This window comes from Scyliorhinus torazame, chromosome 1 (genome assembly GCF_047496885.1).
Source record: "Scyliorhinus torazame isolate Kashiwa2021f chromosome 1, sScyTor2.1, whole genome shotgun sequence".
NCBI classification, from domain to species: Eukaryota; Metazoa; Chordata; class Chondrichthyes; order Carcharhiniformes; family Scyliorhinidae; genus Scyliorhinus; species Scyliorhinus torazame.
In genome coordinates this window covers 70633128-70651767 of record NC_092707.1, presented here as the reverse complement: position 1 = coordinate 70651767, position 18640 = coordinate 70633128, and the positions used below count along the sequence as shown (strand labels likewise).

At 47.8% G+C, this 18640-nt stretch overlaps 1 long non-coding RNA gene across 1 annotated transcript in view; it reads right to left on the bottom strand.

Moving 5' to 3' along the window:
- LOC140429509 (uncharacterized) overlaps positions 1–10811 on the bottom strand; it is a 36650-nt gene extending 25839 nt beyond the window's left edge. The window contains exons 1-2 of the long non-coding RNA XR_011949104.1: positions 10635–10811; positions 8110–8272 (exon numbers count right to left, since the gene is read on the bottom strand). This is a non-coding gene — a long non-coding RNA (uncharacterized lncRNA). The remainder of the gene's footprint in view (positions 1–8109; positions 8273–10634) is intronic.
- Positions 10812–18640: the final 7829 nt, after the last annotated feature.

Genomic DNA, 18640 nt, shown 5'->3' with positions numbered 1-18640 from the left:
CCGTGAAGTGGACCCCAATGAAATCTTCGAGCGCTACATATTCACACAGCGTTTACAAGGTAAAAATGAATCTTTCAACTCCTTCTTAACTAACCTCCGCCTGCTGGCGCTGTCCTGCAACTTTGGTGATATTGCTGACTCCATGATTAGAGACCAAATCGTTTTTGGAGTTCACTCTGATCCTCTGAGAGAGCAGTTATTGAAAATCAAGCATATGACCTTGCCAGTCGCGATTGAAACATGCACAGTGCATGAGCACGGCAAAAATCGTTATGCCCAGTACATATCAGCTGAAAATGAGAAACTTGCCTCCCACGAGGCAGAGAATATGCAGGCCATCTCCTGGATGCAGCGCCTCAGCATTGATGAAAGCGGCCATTTTGCACGCTTTTCCCGGGGTCCCACGCATGCGCGATGCGAACGGGATAACGAAGCGGCCGACACCCGCACTGTGCATGTGCAATGACACTCGGAGCATCAGGACGCCGACGTCATGACGTGTTGGAACTGCGGTAACGCCCACTTAAAGAAACACTGCCTTGCAAGAGGCAGGCGATGTTTAAACTGCGGACACTATGCAGCCTTGTGCAGGTCTGCACCACCAGTCAGGGGCCAGCACTCCCAATTCCGACGATGGCGCGTTCAGGGTGTGCAACACCGATTAGAGGATTCTGATCCTGGCAGCACAACGGATCCAAAGGAAGAATGCCTGGACTCTGCCTACTGTGTGGGCATCATTACCAAATGTGAATATGCCACACCCAACTCATCACAAATTCAATCCATCCTCGTGCGGTGATGCAGGTCAACCACTGCTCCATCCAGGAGACAGGTGCTTCTGCCAACCTCCTCTCACAGGCAGATTTCAAACGCATCAAGAAGCCCTCCAAGGTCCTTCCAGCAGCCTGCAGGCTCCTGGACTACAATGGAAATGCCATCACGGCACTGGGATCCTGCCATATACTCGTCTCCAACCGGAGCACCCATGCACGGTTACGTTTTGAAATTGCCAAGCCAGACAGGGCATCCCTACTTGGCGCGCATGCCTGCAAGCAGCTGAACATCGTGCAGCGGGGTAACACAACGACATCCTCCAATGTGGATCTTTAGGCCGGCATTGACGATATCTTCGCTCAGTTTCCGGATGTGTTCGACAGGATGGGCACGCTGCCACATCGATACAAGATTCTGCTACGACCTGATGCAAAGCCAATGGTCCACGCACCACACCGGGTCCCGGCTCCGCTGAGGGAGCGCCTGAAGGCACAGCTCAAGGATCTTCAGCAACAGGGCATCATTTCCAAGGTAACCGAACCGACTGACTGGGTCAGCTCGATGGGATGTGTCAGAAAGCCTTCGGGAGACCTGCGCATCTGCATTGATCCCAAGGATCTCAACAAGAATATAATGCGTGACCACTACCCCATCCCGAAGCGGGAGGAACTCACCAGTGAGATGGCACACGCATGTTTTTTCACCAAGTTAGATGCGTCACATGGATTTTGGCAAATCCAGCTGAATGAGCCCAGCCGAAAGTTCTGCACCTTCAACACACCGTTTGGCAGTTACTGGTATAATCGCATGCCGTTTGACATTGTCTCGGCATCGGAGATCTTCCATCGCATCATGGAGCAGATGATGGAGGGTATTGAAGGGGTTTGTGTGTATGTGGACGACATTATTATATGGTCCACGACCCCTGAAGAGCATGTATTCCGCCGTGTCCATGCTAATGGCCTGAAGCTGAACAGGTCCAAATGTTGCTTTGGCATGTCGACACTCAAGCTCCTAGGTGACCAGATCTCTCAGCAGGGCATGCGCCCGAACACAGACAAGGTCAAGGCCATCAAAGCCATGAAGGTCCCTGAAGACAAGAAGGCGATGTTGCGCTTCCTGGGCGTGGTCAATTTTCTGGGCAAGTTCATCCCAAACCTGGCCTCAAACACCACGGCCCTACGAAACCTGGTGAAAAAGTCCACTGCCTTCGAGTGGAAGGCAGCACATCAGGCAGAGTGGTTGGAGCTGAAAGCCAAGCTCACCACTACACCCGTCTTGGCATTTTTCGACCCAGGCAGGGAGACGAAGATCTCGACAGATGCGAGCCAGGATGGCATCGGTGCAGTGCTGCTTCACCGCGATGACACTTCATCCTGGGCACCGGCAGCCTACGCACCGAGGGCCATGATGCCCACTGAAACAAGGTATGCACAAATAGAGAAGGAATGCCTGGGTCTTCTCACTGGCATTCTCAAGTTTCACGACTATGTCTACGGCCTGCCGACATTCACTGTCGAGATGGATCATAGGCCTTTGGTCCACATTATCCACAAGGACCTGAATGACATGAAGCCTCGGTTGCAGCTCATCCTCCTCAAACTCAGAAGGTACGACTTTGACTTAGCGTACACACCTAGCAAGGAGCTCATCATCGCTGATGCATTGTCCCGCTCCATCACATTGCCTAGTGAACCGTTGTAAATCATCCGGCAGATTGAATCATAGGTGCAGCTATGTGCTAGCACCCTCCTGCCGTCTGATGAGAAGGTGGTTCGTATCCGCGAGGAGACAGCCAAAGACCCCCTCTTGCAGCGTGTCATGCACCACCTCGCCAATGGCTGGCAGAAAGGGCAGTGCCCTTAATTTTACAATGTAAAGGACAACCTGATGGTGATTGATGGTATCCTAAAAAGCTGGACCGGATTGACATTCCACTCAGTCTCCAGAGCTTGGTGCTCCGCCAAATCCACGAGGGACACCTGGGCGTCAAGAAGCGCAGACGCAGAGCCAGGCAGGCTGTCTACTGGCCCAGCATCAGCCAGGACATCTCAAACATGGTCCTCAACTGTGCAACCTGTCAATGCTTCCAGCGCAGAGCAAGGAGACGCTCCAGCAGCATGAAATCGAGACCACCCCGTGGTCCAAGGTTGGCATTGACCTCTTTCGTGCGAATGGTTGTGACTACGTGTTGATGATTGACTATTTCTCCAATTATCCTTAAGTCGTGAAGCTCTCGGACCTCACATCTCAGACCGTCATTAAGGCCTGTAAGGAGACGTTCTCCAGGTATGGTATCCCACTCACTGTCATGAGTGACAATGGCCCGTGCTTCAACAGCCACGAGTGGTCTATGTTTGCCAAGTCATACCATTTCAAACATGTCACTTCCAGCCCACACTATCCGCAGTCCAATGGGAAGGTTGAAAAAGGGGTGCACATTGTGAAACAGCTCATCTGCAAGGCCGCGGATTCTGCTTTTGACATCTACCTCGTGCTGCTTGCGTACAGTGTGACCCCACTGTCCACTGGCATGTCACCGGCTCAACTCTTGATGAACAGGGACCCGCAGACGACACTTCCAGTCATACACTTGCCCAACCTGGATCACCTCCCAGTGCTGCTGAAGGTGCAGCAGCTCCAAAACCAGCAAAAGCAGGGCTATGATGCTCATGCCACCGATTTGCCCGTGTTATCCCTGACAGACATTGTCAGGATCAAGATACCGGATACTGGCTGGTCTGCTCCAGCTGTCGTTGTTCGACAGGCTGCGCCCCGCTCGTATGTTGTACGTATGGTTGATGGTTCTGTTGTGCAACGAAACAGACGGGCACTACGCAAATTTGCCTGCCCGCAACCACTTTCTTCTCCGTTTCCGTCCGTTGTTTTGCCACCTCCTGATACCTCAAACTACGAGGCCACCAGTCAGGCTTCCATCCCGCCTGTCAAGGCACCGTCGTCCCCACCACCACCTCTCCAGTGGTCGACAAGGATCTTACGCAAGCCCCACAGACTGGACTTATGAACATTTGTTTTGTTTGCTATGTTCTGTTTTCCACATTAGACAGCTGTCTTCACCTGTAAATACGTTCACATATGCGACCGCTTGTAAATATGTTAATATATGCCACCACATCGAAGTACATTCCCATGTGCCAACAAAACATTTTTTAAAAAGGGAGATGTCATGATATGGAGACATGCAGATAATGATATACAGACAGGCAGCTAATGAACACAGAGAACAGGACATGACCAATGAGCAGGCAGGACACTCGGGGGTGATATCTCACTATAAAAGGCACGAGGCACTCACACTCCGCCTCTTTCTACTGATGAACATCGACAGAGTGAGTCAGGATGGGTATGTGCCGTGGAAATCATAATAAAGACAAATTCCTTGAGGTTTGATTTAAAGAAATTTATTTACACAAATATATTTGCAGAGAGAGAGTGTTCCAGCTGCAAAAGCCAGTGCACTGCACTCTGAGATTCGATTAAAGGCAGCATGTTTTATAGTCTGAAATAACAGCTTGAAGTAAACAGGCATGTTTATATTAAATAGACCTTGGAAAGTACGTAAGATGAAATACGTAGTACGTATGTTCTTGCCCTTGGCTAAAAACAACTCGAGTACACATTTTGTTATCTTTCAGAGGACAATGTGTTTTCATAATAAGGCCGAAACCAGAATATTTCAGCAGTATTTCATTTATGTTACCTGACCTACTTATTTTCATTCAAAAGCAGTGTTGAATCATAGTCAAGCATTTCCCAGCATGCTTCGAAGTTGGTTTATGTTAATTTCCCTTCCACCATATGTACAGTATCCACACTTAGGTTAGCCGGGAGTTGAACTCATAGAGAACTGTGCTACTGGTTCAATAAATCAGATTGAACTAACTTCAAGGTCTGGAGTATCTTTTGGTTAAAGCTGCATCCAGTTGCAGCCTGTGTTATCCCAGAGTACATAACACAACATTAGCCTCATTCTCTGTCGCTGCAGAGGGTAGCGGCCTATGGGGGGGGAAAGCCAAAGACAGCTGGGGTCTTCCAGGCTTTGGCTGTCCAATGAGCGGTTGCCGAAGTCATAGAACATAGAACATAGAAAAATACAGCACAGAACAGGCCCTTCGGCCCACGATATTGTGCCAAACCTTTGTCCTAGATTAATCATAGATTATCATAGAATTTACAGTGCAGAAGGAGGCCATTCGGCCAAAGGCAACAGGGCAGACAACTCCACAGACTGCCTCCACCCTTGCTGCGGGTGTGAGAGCAGCACCTAGAAGAAGTGACAGGCCGGGTAAAACCAAGAATGACTCTCCCCCTACCACCCGCCCCTGTCCCCAACAACCCCCCAGTCCGATGTCTGGACCACATCCTACACTTACCTTTGAAATTTACCTTCTCCCTTTTAATACTCATTTTAAATGGTAGCTAGTGCTGTAAAAAGAGGGTACGTCCCCCTTCACTGAACTGCATTTCCCCACACTGAAGTAGCCGGGGAGCGTGCTTCGCTGTTCCTGTCTCACCCAGAATGAATGAGGAAGGTGGGGCTCGGCAGGGGCTTTGCAACTCCAGTGAAGGCAAGTCCCTCTGGGGTGGCAATTATGGCAGGTATGAGCCAATATTATTTTTTAAACAAAAGCATAAACGCTCAACAGATTAAGCAGTGAGTCAAATCATTCCTAATACTAATGTATCATTGTAATAATGTAAACTATACTAACATCTCATTAAAATTATTCTGTGGTATGAAAGATTATAACTGGGCTGTAATTTTCTAGCTAACCCATTTTCGTTTTACTGAGAAGCAATACAATATTTGTCAACAATCCGAGGCATAATTCCCACGCTCAAAATATTTTGGAAAGTGCATATAATTTTTTGTAAAACATTGGATTAGTTTTTGTTATCTATTGAATATTATCATATGCATACCACCTATGCCTGGTGACATTGGGTGCGATCGAACGGCCTCGTTGCACCCGGCTCAGTGACGCAATGAGGCCACCTGGCGAGATTTGCGACACTCGGAACACCTCGTAAGATCTAACGTGATCCCGTGAGACATCACAATATGGATCTCGCCCTCGCTGGGCAAGACCCAGATTAACTTCTTTAAGGTCACTTAAATATGTCTGTGCCGGATTATCTCAGAGCCTGGGAACTAACAGCCTCCACAGCGGGCCCTAGACCGGGCGCCGTTTGGCACTGTTCCACGCAAACGTGGACCAGGTGTAATGGCACCAGGTGCTAGCCTGGCACCAAGGTGCGCAGATACCAGGTTGCCCATGCCAGGGATTGGGCCTGGTGGTGCCCTGCTCTTAAGTGGTGGGGTGAGGAAGGGGCTCAAGAACCCCCTCAGACGTAAATTGGGGGGGCAGGTTCAGAGGCCGCGGTGGGCTGACTGAGTGGTTTATGAAATTGGAGCGGCATTTCAAAATGGGGCCCGATCTCTTCCTGCACTGACGAGCTGAACCTGACCGAGGGCAAAAAAAAAAACAAAGTCCCATTTAATAGAGTGGTTGTTCTCGGCTACGAGAAATACCCCACTGTTCACACCCAAGGTGGGACTCTTTTCTTTGCCACATCGCGCCTTTTATCTCTCTTATTTGATGATAACATTAATTGGATAACATTCTCCCTTGTGACTAACGCAGACACAATTTAACAGTTGGCTGGGCAGGCCTCGTGGGAGGGGGGGGGGGGACCCACCGTTTCACCTATTAAGACCCTTAAGTGCCCACTTAAGGGCCTTTTACTGCCCAGTCTCAATTTCTAGGCTGGTGGGAATGAGTGTGATTGGGGTGGGAAACAGAGAAATAAACTTTTCTCTGTTTCTCACAGAGGGAAGGGGGGGGGGGGGGGGTGGGGGTCTTCAATCTGAATGTCGCTGCAGGGTTGGGGTGTCCTTCCCTCTGGGACATTGGAGCTCTAGCCATCACGGTAGCATTGTGGATAGCACAATTGCTTCACAGCTCCAGGGTCCCAGGTTCGATTCCGGCTTTGGTCACGGTCTGTGCGGAATCTGCACATCCTCCCCGTGTGTGCGTGGGTTTCTTCCGGGTGCTCCGGCTTCCTCCCACAGTCCAAAGATGTGCAGGTTAGGTGGATTGGCCATGATAAATTGCCCTTCGTGTCCAAAATTGCCCTTAATGTTGGGTGGGGTTACTGGGTTATGGGGATAGGGTGGAGGTGTTGACCTTGGGTAGGGTGTGCTTTCCAAGAGCCGGTGCAGACTCAATGGGCCGAATGGCCTCCTTCTGCACTGTAAATTCTATGATAGTCTATGATACCCCCCAGCCTACCCCTGACACTGTGATCACCTCCTGGCTCTGGATCCCTGGACGTTAACTTCACGATGGACCCAGGACTCAGTCCCAGACAAAACGCTGTTGAACTACTTATGGCTACTGCAGCGCTGTGCCTGGCTGGATTGGAGAGCCGATGGCTAATCTAATTGGCCGACAGCTCTCATGGCAGGACTTCCTTCCCAAGGGTGGATGTAAGTCCTGTCCACTGCCAATCAATGCTGAAGTGAGCGCGAAATGGCAGCGGACTTCTGAGATTTGACTCTCAGGATAGCATTGGTCGACCGCTCAACATTCCTAAAGTTGTACCCCATATCTTTTTTGGGCGCACCTCTCTCATCTTATCCTATAAAAACTGAGGCAAATATTCATGTCTGCTGTTTTCTCACTGTCCAGTGCAGATTAGCTATTTCTGTTTGTCCTACTTGTTAACTGGGTTTTTAATTATGTTATTATTAAAAATTCTTTCCCTTTTTACATTAACTGTGCATGTTTACATTTCCTCTTAGCCTTCCAAAAATGGGAAATAAAAGTTAAATTTTCACAGCACTTTTCATGTCCTCAGGGCACCCTATGTGCTCTGCCAACAGTGAATTGCCTCTGATGCGTAGTCCCTGTTAAAGCTGGCAAGCGTAGTCACTACTTTTGCACAGGAAGAGTCCCACAGACGGAAAGTTAGATGAATTGCCAGTCAATGGATATTAGGGTTAATTGTTGAGCAATAGGTGTTGGGCATGGCACTGGGAGAACTGCAAGCTTCTTTGAATGCCATCGTTGGATATTTCACATCAACCTGGTCAGGCAGACAGAGGCTCGGTTAAACATCTCTGAAAGACGCATTTACACCTCTTCTACATTTAAAAAAATATCTATCACTGTCACCGTCTGGATTTGCTCTTTATAACATAGCACCAGTCAATTGAATAGAAAACCTACACTAATCAACAGACAGCCTGGAGCTTGAGGAAGCTGAAAATTGCACAAAAGAGGTGAGGTTTTGTGAAATTGTGGGCCCTACCTTACACTTGAAAGCGAGGAATGGCAATGGTGAGTATTTTCCCTCCACCTGAGTGGTAATTGGCTGAAGTTGTGCATCACAAATGTGACCAGAGGAAATTGGCGCTGTCACTCTGCTCATTGGTCGATGTAACTTACCCAAACAGTGAAGAAAATGATTTTTCCTAAAAACAAAATATACCCATATTAAGGGGAGATTATGGCAGAGTGGTAATGTCAGTGGATTAGTCATCCAGAGGTCCAGGCGAGTGCTCTGGGGACACGGGTTCAAATCTATCCACAGCAGCTGGCGGAATTTAAATCCCGTTAATAAATCTGGAATATAAAGCTCGTCTCAGTCATGGTGACCATGACAACTATGCTCAATTATTGTAAAAAACACCTGGGCCGGGATTCTCCCCTACCCAGCGGGGCGGGGGGGTCCCGGCGGGATGGAGTGGCGTGAACCACTCCGGCGTCGGGCCGCTCCAAAGGTGCGGATTTCTCCACACATTTAGGGGCCAAGCCCTCACCGTGAGGGGCTAGGCCCACGCTGGAGTGGTTTCCGCTCCACCGGCTGGCGTGGAAGGCCTTTGGCGCCACACCAGCTGGGGCCGAAAGGACTTCGCTGACCGGCGGAAGTCCGCGCATGCGCGGGAGCGTCAGCGGCTGCTGACATCATCCCCGCGCATGTGCAGGGTGGGGGTGTCTCTTATGCGTCGGCCATGGTGAAGGCTGTGGCCGAGGTGGAGGAAAAAGAATGCCCCCATGGTACTGTCCCGCCCGCAGATTGGTGGGCCCCGATCGCGGGCCAGGCCACCGTGGGGGCACCCCCTGGAGCCCGATCACCACACGCCCTCCCCAGGACCCCAGAGCCCACCCGCGCCGCCTAGTCCCGCCGGTAAGAGAGGTGGTTTGATTCTCGCCGGCGGGTCAGGCATTCCAGCAGCGGGACTTCAGCCCATCGCGGGCCGGAGAATCGCCGGCGGAGGGTGGGGGGGGGGGGGGGCTGCCGACCAGTGCGGCGCGATTCCCGTGCCCGCCAAATATCCGGTGCCGGAGAATTCGGCAACCGGCGGGGGCGGGACTCACGCCAGCTCCCGCCAATTCTCCGACCCGGCGGGGGGTCGGAAAATCCCGCCCCTGGTTACAAAATGGCCTTTCGGGAAGGAAATCTGCCAACCTTACCTGGTCTGGCCTACATGTGACTCCAGACCCACAGTAATGTGGTTGACTCTGAAATTGCCTCATAAGTTGCCCAGTTTTAGGACAATTAGAGATGGGAAACACATACAGTCATTGCCAGCAAAGCCCACATCCCATGAAGAATTAAAAAAATAAGCAGTGGATTAGAATGTAGAACTCATTTGGTTCCAAGTGGAAGTAGAAGGCAAAAAAAAACTGCTTTGTGAAGGCAGTCTGCACGGTGTTTACTGATAGTATGCCCAATTTGATCGTAATCACTTGTTTTTTGAGAGACCACTGAGACTGTAGTTCGAGACTGTCAAAAATAAATGCGAGTAGAGCCTTGAATATAACAAGGTGATGGTATACATAATAAAGATAGCACCATGAGTCATCATTTACTTACCAGACAATATATCATTTCGAACAGCAGTTTATTTGAAGAATACACTTTTTACAAGCAAAAATAAATCACCTTGCTGATAAAAGTGCGTTTTATCCAGTTATTCTTTTTCATTTATTTTCTCTTTCTTCATGTCTCTGCTTCTCTGTCCATTTATTTAACTCTCAGTAATGTTTCCTTTGAGACACCTATATGTTTTAAATAACCCATGCAAGTGAGCCCTTTACAAAAGCAAGCTGTGAGTACGATAATGTCAAGATATTTCCACAGCAATGATTTCAAGGGCATGATATTTTGCATTGGACTATTGGACTCAGACTCACCATTCACAAGAAGAAAAAATAAATAATGCAGTTATCTCTGATAAATTTCAGTCTTTGATCTCGTTCTCGTTTCTGTGCTGATTTATACAGCAGCAAACTCTGAGCCCCTTGTCCTATCACTGATGAATTGGCAATTCTTGTCCTCTCGAATCTGGGGTTTGTCTCCATCGAAGCCACATTCTTGCAGTTGTGAGTAGTTTGTGGAGACAACGAGATGAAGGATGAAGGAACAATCACCTTATGCATTTGTGAACTGTATGAAGTAAATATAGGCAGTCTCTAAACAAAGAATCTGCCTGTAATTTTTATCAGCAGACTTGAATGAAAGCATAAGGTTATTGAGATGAAAATGCATTTTCTCCAAATTTATTTTAGTGTGATAACCTTTTGCCTTCATTTACACACTGTTGAAAATTCTGACCTCCGTTTTAAAAGATTCTGCCGTGCTTATTGGGCAAGAGCTTACTGGAAATTTTGATGAGCTGACTCTGACTTGACAGCTCTATTAATTAGCACATTTGAAAGTGATGCTCAGTCCCTATCAATACCTATGCACATGATGGTCACTCCCGCTGAAAAATGCTAGCGCTGAAAGAAGACATTGTCAGCAATGATCTTACAAAATCCAGCACCTACCATTTTGTCGGGTTCTGCAGGAGATTAATGTCAACTGAAATGCTCATCGCAGCTGTGGTCAAAAATGAATCACTTTCATCTCGCCATTTATTTTTCTTTTAGACTCTCATTCAAAGTGCTCTGCATAATTCCTCATTGCCGACAAACATTACAAATCATGTCTGTCTTTGATAGGGTAACTAGTGCGCTCAAATGGTATGCCCCTGCAGTTGTGGTACATATGCTGTTGTCACATGACATCCTGTCTGCTTTTCTCTGTTAAAAACTGTTACATTGCGCCATCTAGTTGCTGTCGCACTTCAGCTGTATTCTGTTGAGAACCTACACATTGCCAGGGGTTAAAGAAAATGGCAATTCAAAGATTTTGATCTGTGCTGAATTGCTGACAATTATAAAGTTTATTCTATATCTCCTGGCTAAAATGTCATTCAAGTCATTCAAAATACTCCGGCCCATATTCGCACTTTCACTAAACTCTGCATCTTTATCATCCTTATCCATGGCAGGCTCCACTGACTGCCCCGAGCTCTGTGTTCACTTGGACATATTTGTTCTCCTCTTATAAATCTCTCTCTACCTTTTATTCACACTAGCTCTAAATCCCTCAGTCCTCCATCACTGGGCTCCCTGTTCTCTGCTATTAGAATCATAGAATTTACAGTGCAGAAGGAGGCCATTCGGCCCATCGAGCCTGCACCGGCTCTTGGAAAGAGCACCTACTTCCCACACTTCCATCCTATCCCTGTAACCCAGTAGCCCGACCTAACCTAAGGGCAATTTAGCATGGCCAATCCACCTAGCATGCACATCTTTGGACTGTGGGAGGAAACCGGAGCACCCGGAGGAAACCCACGCAGACACGGGGAGAACGTACAGACTCCGAACATACAGTGACACAAGCCGGGAATGGAACCTGGGACCCTGGAGCCGTGAAGCAACTGTACTAACCATTGTGCTACCATGCCGCCCACGTGCTAGCATGCTGCCCACTATTGCCTTCGCTCCCATAGTCACCATTGCCCCAGCATCTGGGCAGGTAAATGGGATATCGGAAAGTGGCAGTCAGTTGTTGGACTGTAGTTTAGAAAATTGGAATCTGGGAATTACAACCGAGCAATTGTTATGTGAGATCCATCTGGTTTATCTTCTATCATCCAAGTAATCTCCTGCAAAAACAATAATATAGATGTTGACTAATCATCTCAATCAGCCTCTGTTGATTAGTTTACTACAGGCCCAAGCATGAGGTGAGGAAAATCACAGCGGTGAAAGCTTTATGAAACAATTGGTCAGAAATTATCTGTTCCTCACAAGCATACACTTACTGTATATCATGTGACTTAAGGAAGGCACCATGGCCTTTACAAGAGGAAGGAAGAAAGTAAAATTGATGTGAATATTGTTACGAATGCAAAATTTTATAAAATCGTTATGTTTTAAACTATCTCTTCTTAAGGTAAAATAGAACAATGAAGAGAGTCATGTTGATCTGCTATTTGTTTTACATAATGTAAAGCTTGTGTTGTATAGTTGCCATGGAGAATGGGACCAAGGTCCAGTCCTGTTGAAATCCATGTACCAGGTTTAAATAGTATATAGTTTTATTCAGCTATTTTCATTTTCTACATAATACAAAGACACAACAACACAACCACTCAGAATAACAACACCCCAACCCCACCTACCAGCCACCCAAACCATAGCCCCGCCGCTTCAAAAACACCTAACCCCTTACCCTCCACCTCCCTCACCCTTCAGCAACTAACAGTAACCAGCTCTTTGAAATACAAAATAAACAGTTGCCATCTTCAGTAAAATCCTTCACCTGCTTCCCTCATGGTGCAGTTGACTTTCTTGAGTTATAGAAGCTCCATCAGATCTCCCAGCCACACTGAGGCACTGGGTGGAGAAGCTGACCTCCACCCGATCAGCACACGCATCTGAGCAATCAGCGAAGTGAAGGCCATGACATCGTTCCCGTGGGCGTCTGCAGCCTCATTGAGCCCAACGCCCCAAATGTGGCCAGCAAGGGACAGGGCTCCAGCTCAATTTTCAGAATCGGTGACATGGTGTTAAAGAAGGAGATGCAGAATCCCACCAGCTCGGGACATGACCAGAACATATGCTCATGATTAGTCCGACTCCCTTCACAGTGTTTGCACTTGTCCTCCACTCTGGCAAAGAATCAACACATCTTGGACCTAGTCAGATTAACATATACACCACTTAAACCAAGTCTCGTACATAATGATGCAGAATTTATCTTCCATAGGGCCTAACTCTACACCTCATCATCCAACACCTGCCCCAACTCCTCCTCCCGGTAGGCCTTATCCCCCTCCAGCGATCCTGAATCCTCCAACATAATCCGTCAATAGATACCAGAAGTGCTCCCTTCCTCCAGCCCTATGAGCAAAGGAACCCTCTCCATTAGCGAGGCTAGCAGCACCATGGGAAATGTGGGGAAGATCTGTTACTGGTCAAGGAGACAGAAACTGCAGAAATTTATGGACACTGGTAGATTTGCACTGGCCAGAAGAAGGAATCACAGAAATGTGCCATACTGCCGATGCCAGTCCAAGATTTCTCAGAAGACTGAGGGAAAGAATGTTCAATGGTCATTTATGACTTGGCAAAATGGAGAGAAGCGAGCCCATGGAAGCTGGGAATAACTTTAACTGGTTCTGTAAAGACTGTAATCCCATGGAGCATGTATAAATACAGTGTTAAGAAACTAATTAGAGGTATATTTTTAAAAGTTTAGTGTATTATTTGCCCACTTGGTAATCTTTCGTGGATGTTGCTTTATGTTTGTTTGTTATAGTAGTCTTGAAACCACGTTTTGTGACTCCTTTAAGTCGGAAATTGAGAATGCAAGTGTCTTTTGGCTATTGGTTTCTATGGAGATCATGACAATGCATTTCAAACATTGCTCTTTGTTTGCATTTGAAAGAATGAGAAAATACATTCCATTTGAAATACATATTCACCACTGGTCATATGCAGTGAGCAAAATATTCCAACTATATATCCCATGCAAACTATGGGAACACAAAGTGACAGTAAGGTTTTATACCAAAGCATATAGTCCAGAGCAAAGGGTGTTCCTTATCATCATTTTTATCAATAATAATACTCTTAAAACTATAGCCCGAAAGACAAAGAGCTGGATTCTCCCAAAATGAAACTATGTCCCCACACCGGTGTAAAGACAGTGGAGTTTTACTCCACATATTCCTGTAAAAAAGTTGAGCTAATTCAATGCCCTGCAGGGGGCTAGCAGGGACCCGGAGTAAATCTCACAGCTTTCGCTGCAGATACGGGCCCCCACATTTCCGGTTCGGAGTCCATGCATGCACACGGCGGCGGCCTCCAGCGGCCACACTGAGCCCTATGGCGGACTTGGACCGCTGAGGCAGACAGAAAAATGAGACCCCACCAATCGGCCGGGCACCCGAGCATTTAACCTCGCAGATCTAATCCCCAGCCGCCTATCAGGGCCTCCACCACGGTCTCCGTTCCCCCCTCCCCGACCAGGGCAGCATCCCGACCGGCAATAAGTGGTTAGTTCCACGCCGTCGAGAACACAGCCAGTCGGGAGCGGAGGATTTCTGGGCGGGCCTCTGGCAATGGCCCCCCGGCGGCGCGGTGTATTCCGTAGTCACGCTGATTCTCGGGTCCCGGAGAATCACCGAACCGGTGCAGGCCCGATTACGACGTGAAAATGGATTCTCTGCCCCCGCCAAACCGCAATTCATTTTGAATGAAGTGCTTCAAGCATTTTCAAATAAAAGTCACTCCCTCACATTTAAGAATGGGCCCTGAAGGCTGAATTCCACATCTGAAACAATTAATTAATGTTTAACTTGGGTATGGTGAGTTCTCATGGAACAGCAGGAATTTGCATTCATTTTATGCTTTTTATTTCCAACCTTGGGTGACTGTATGGAGTTTAGACATTCTTCCCGTGTCTGCATGGGTTTCCTCCGGTGCTCTGGTTTCTTCCCATAGTCCAAAGATGTGCAGACTAGGTGGATTGGCCATGCTACATTTCCCCTTATGTCCAAAGATGTGCAGATTAGGTGGGTTACGGGGATAGGGCGGGCATTGGGCCTAGGTGGGGTGCTCTTTCAGAGGATTGGTGCAGACCTGATGGACCGATTGGCCTCCTTCTGCACTGTAGGGATTCTATGAAGTTCTATTCTACGAAGGATGTCAAATTTGATGTATTGGGGGACAGGAAGCCAGAGAGGCTAAGAGTGATGGGTAAATAGAGCTGAGTGTGGGACAGGAAATGAAGAGTGGAGCATTGGCGATTTTGGAACGTATACAGCATTGATATTTGGAGGTTGGCAAGAAGATTCGCAGAGTAATTGTGACAAAGGCATCAAAAAGTTTTCGGAAGAAGTCATAAATGGCTATATTGTAAATGTAAGCAGTCTTGTATGTTAAAAGACACTGTGGGCGGGATTCTCCCTTCTGGCGACTAAGTTCCCACGCCGGCGGGAAAACCGGCGGCAACCACTCTGGCGTCAACAGCCCCCGAAAGTGAGGAATTCTCCAAATTTTCGGGGGCTAGGTTGCCGCCGGAGTCGTTGGCGCCGCTCCAGCTGGCGGCGAACGGCCGGCGCAAGTTCGCACATGCGCAGAATGGCCGGCGTGATCTCGCGCATGCGCGGACTGGCCGGAGTATTTTCACGCATGCGCAGACCGGCCGCCGTATTTCCACGCAGGCGCGGGGGTTCTCTTCTCCGCGCCGGCCCCTGGGCAATATGGCGGAGCCCTACAGGGGCCCCGTGGGGAGGAATGGAGGCCTCCATTGAAACAGCCCGCCCGCAGGATCGATAGGCCCCGATCGTGGGCCAGGCCACCGTGGGGGCCCCCCCCGGGGTCGGATCCCCCTGCGTCCCCGCAGGACCACCCCCGCACACTTGCCTGCCAGGTCCCGCCATGTGTGAGGTGAGTAATTCACGCCAGCGGGACTGGCCAAAACTGGATGGCCACTCGGCCCATCAGGGCCCGGAGAATCGCTGGGGGGGGGCCACTGTCAACGGCCCCTGACCGGTGTGGCGGGAATCCTGCCGGCCCCCAAAAAATGTCGCCGGAGACTAGGGCAGCCGGCGTCGAGGCGGCGGGGTGGTATTCACACCTCCCCCGGGGATTCTCCGACCCAGCAGGGGGTCGGAGAATCCCGGCCACCGAAATGGTGGAGGAGTAGGAGTCTTTTCTGAATGGATCCAAAGAGTTCCAGCTTTGTAGCTGGCTGCAGGGGTGGTGTTAGCAGAGGGGTGCAGTATTGGAATGAGACAGAAATATATTTATGGTTTAAATGTACATTTTCTTCTCGGTTTTAAATGATGAGACTTCCTATCAGCCGTGACAAGTTATCAGCGTTTATTGTTTTGTTGTTCCAGCCAGCAAAGGGAAATATCTGAGAAGGTTACCTCACAGTTTAAGGATTATCCTTTGTCAACCTTTCCACACTAGACCACTGGTCCAATGCCAAAATTCACCTGAATATTGCCTCTGGACAGTTTGGATATGAAGCGTATATACTGGGTCGTTTTTGTTTCTATTACCCCGTTATATACATATATTTCCTATTGTTCTCTTTATCATCTATATACCCAACAATGTGTTGAGAGCAGAACCAATGTCGAATTGGATTTAAAGACAGACTTCCATCCAAGGTGCTTGTGTTTCCAGGAGGCTGAGCTGTCAAGATTCCCCACCAATTTCATGCTTATCCATTGCCAGATCCTATCTAGGATTTCCACTTTACATTTGAAAGAACTCTTTTGTATATGGTTAACATGTGGGCCAAATGGTTAATTGTTCTGTATAACATTTTGAAATTTGTTTGTTGCTGTCTTATCCCTTTCAGAGTGCATTTCCTTATCTTCTTGTATCCCTATCTTACCTTTATCATTTTTATCATACCTGTGGAAGCATATGCCCTCTTCTTCAAATGTAATTTATTTCTAACCTATTTATCCACAGAATTCTGAAACTTCAAACAGTCTCATTTTCTGAATGTTCTTGAGAGACTCCTCGCCTTTATTGTTGATGCATTGTGGTTTTGTACTTTATATGAGTGTGCCGTTATTCGCTTTCATGCCATTATTTTTTTTGTCTCCTTTATGTTGTTTTACATCTGAAGGAGAGCTATATGATGAGAACTTGTGATTTTGAAGTAACCATTCTATAAGCATAAACGTCAAGTACATAATTTGAGGATGTGGAATAAAACAATTTTGTTTTCAATATGTACCTTCAGGTTTTTTACTGCTTCTTCCTGATACACATTTTGAGAGATTTTTCTTGGTTTCCATTCATCTATTTTTATTTCTTCAATTGTGCATTTTTACACAATTAGCTCCTGGCTGCCAGGTCCATCCAGGCGCAGTTTGGTTCTGCGTTGTTCTGCTTTGATGACAAGTTGTCATCTACGTAACAACAATGGTGACACCGCAGAAGTACTTTATTGGCTGTAATGCTTTGAGGTTCCCATAGTCACAAAAGGTGAGACTTAAATGTGAGTCTTTCTCTTTTATTGTAATTTTACTTTTTATTTTTCTTGAGCACTCTTTTAATTTTTCTAATTACTTGTGTATGTGGTTTTTCTGTTCCATGTTTTTTCAATATAAAACTTTCCAGATGTATCTGTCACATTTCGGGTATCATGTTGTTTCACAGGCAAATTTCTCTGTCGCGTTGCTTGAAATATTTGAAACAAAACGTCAGTCTAATTGGTCTGAGTATTTGCAGAGCAAGCAGCCGCTAATTGTTCCAGAAATTCTCTGGCCTCCCCGCGTGTGGCGTGTTTCTCGGCGGTGGGAGGTGGCATACCGTTGGCAGGTGGTGGGATCGTCTGCTGTCACTGCTGTCAATGAGATTTCCCGTGGGGGTGCACCATCTACGGGACCGGAAGATCCTGTCAGTGCGAACAGACGGAAGATCTCACCCACAGGTCCTAAAAAGGCAGAAATACGTTTTATTTAGCAGCAAAATATTACACCACACAGCACTTTGTACAATGCTACCTACCAACTAAAACAATGTTTTTGTTGTCTAATATTATTGCTGGATACTTACAAAAACATGGAGGATCCATTCTGTTGCAGCCTTGGCCCCAGTCCCCATTTGTAAATGCCTGAAGTAAACCATGCCCATGTGAGCTCTGTCTGAGAGGGGCGGAGTATCGCGAAGGCCTCCGTTAGAGCATATTCAGCGGGATTCTCCGAACCCCCGCTGGGTCGGAGAATCCCCGGGGGGTGGCGCGAATCCTGCCCCTCCGCCCCGACGCTGGCTGCCATATTCTCCGGCGCCGGTCAGGGGCTGTTGGCAACGCCCCCCCCCCCCCCGGCAATTCTCCGGGCCCCGATGGACCGAGCGTCCGTCTGTTTTTGGAGAGTCCCGCCGGCGTGGGTTAGACATGTCATATATAGCACACATTAAATGTTGGCTAAAGCTATCTCTAACTTATAAAATCATATCTTGTCCACAACACCAATGGAACATTTGCAGTCCCTACGCCAATTGTCCTTATGACTTTTCCTGAGAGACTACTATGTTGGTATAGTTCACTGCTAGCAATTGAGCCACCTTTAACAGATTAATTTGGTCAGAGGATAGCGTACTATGAGCTGAACCAGTAGACAAAAGGTAAAGACAATCATGAAAATATTGGGCTGACTTCTCTGTTTCTGAGATGCAGTGCTAATGTCGGGGCAGGATTTGTGGACTTTAACGACAGCAAAACTGGCCCCAAACCTTGATTGATTCAGCAACTGTGGAGGGGCTAGCACCGGCGCCACGTGGAACACAATCAATTCCAATGAAAAATGGTGCAGGATTCGCCGGGTCCATGATTGACACTCGGGAGGCTGACAAGCACATACACATTACAATCCCCACACACACTCATCCCAGACAACAAGATGGGACTGGTTAAGCTGGAGCATACCCATAGAACTGATGAAAAATGAAATGAAATGAAAATGAAA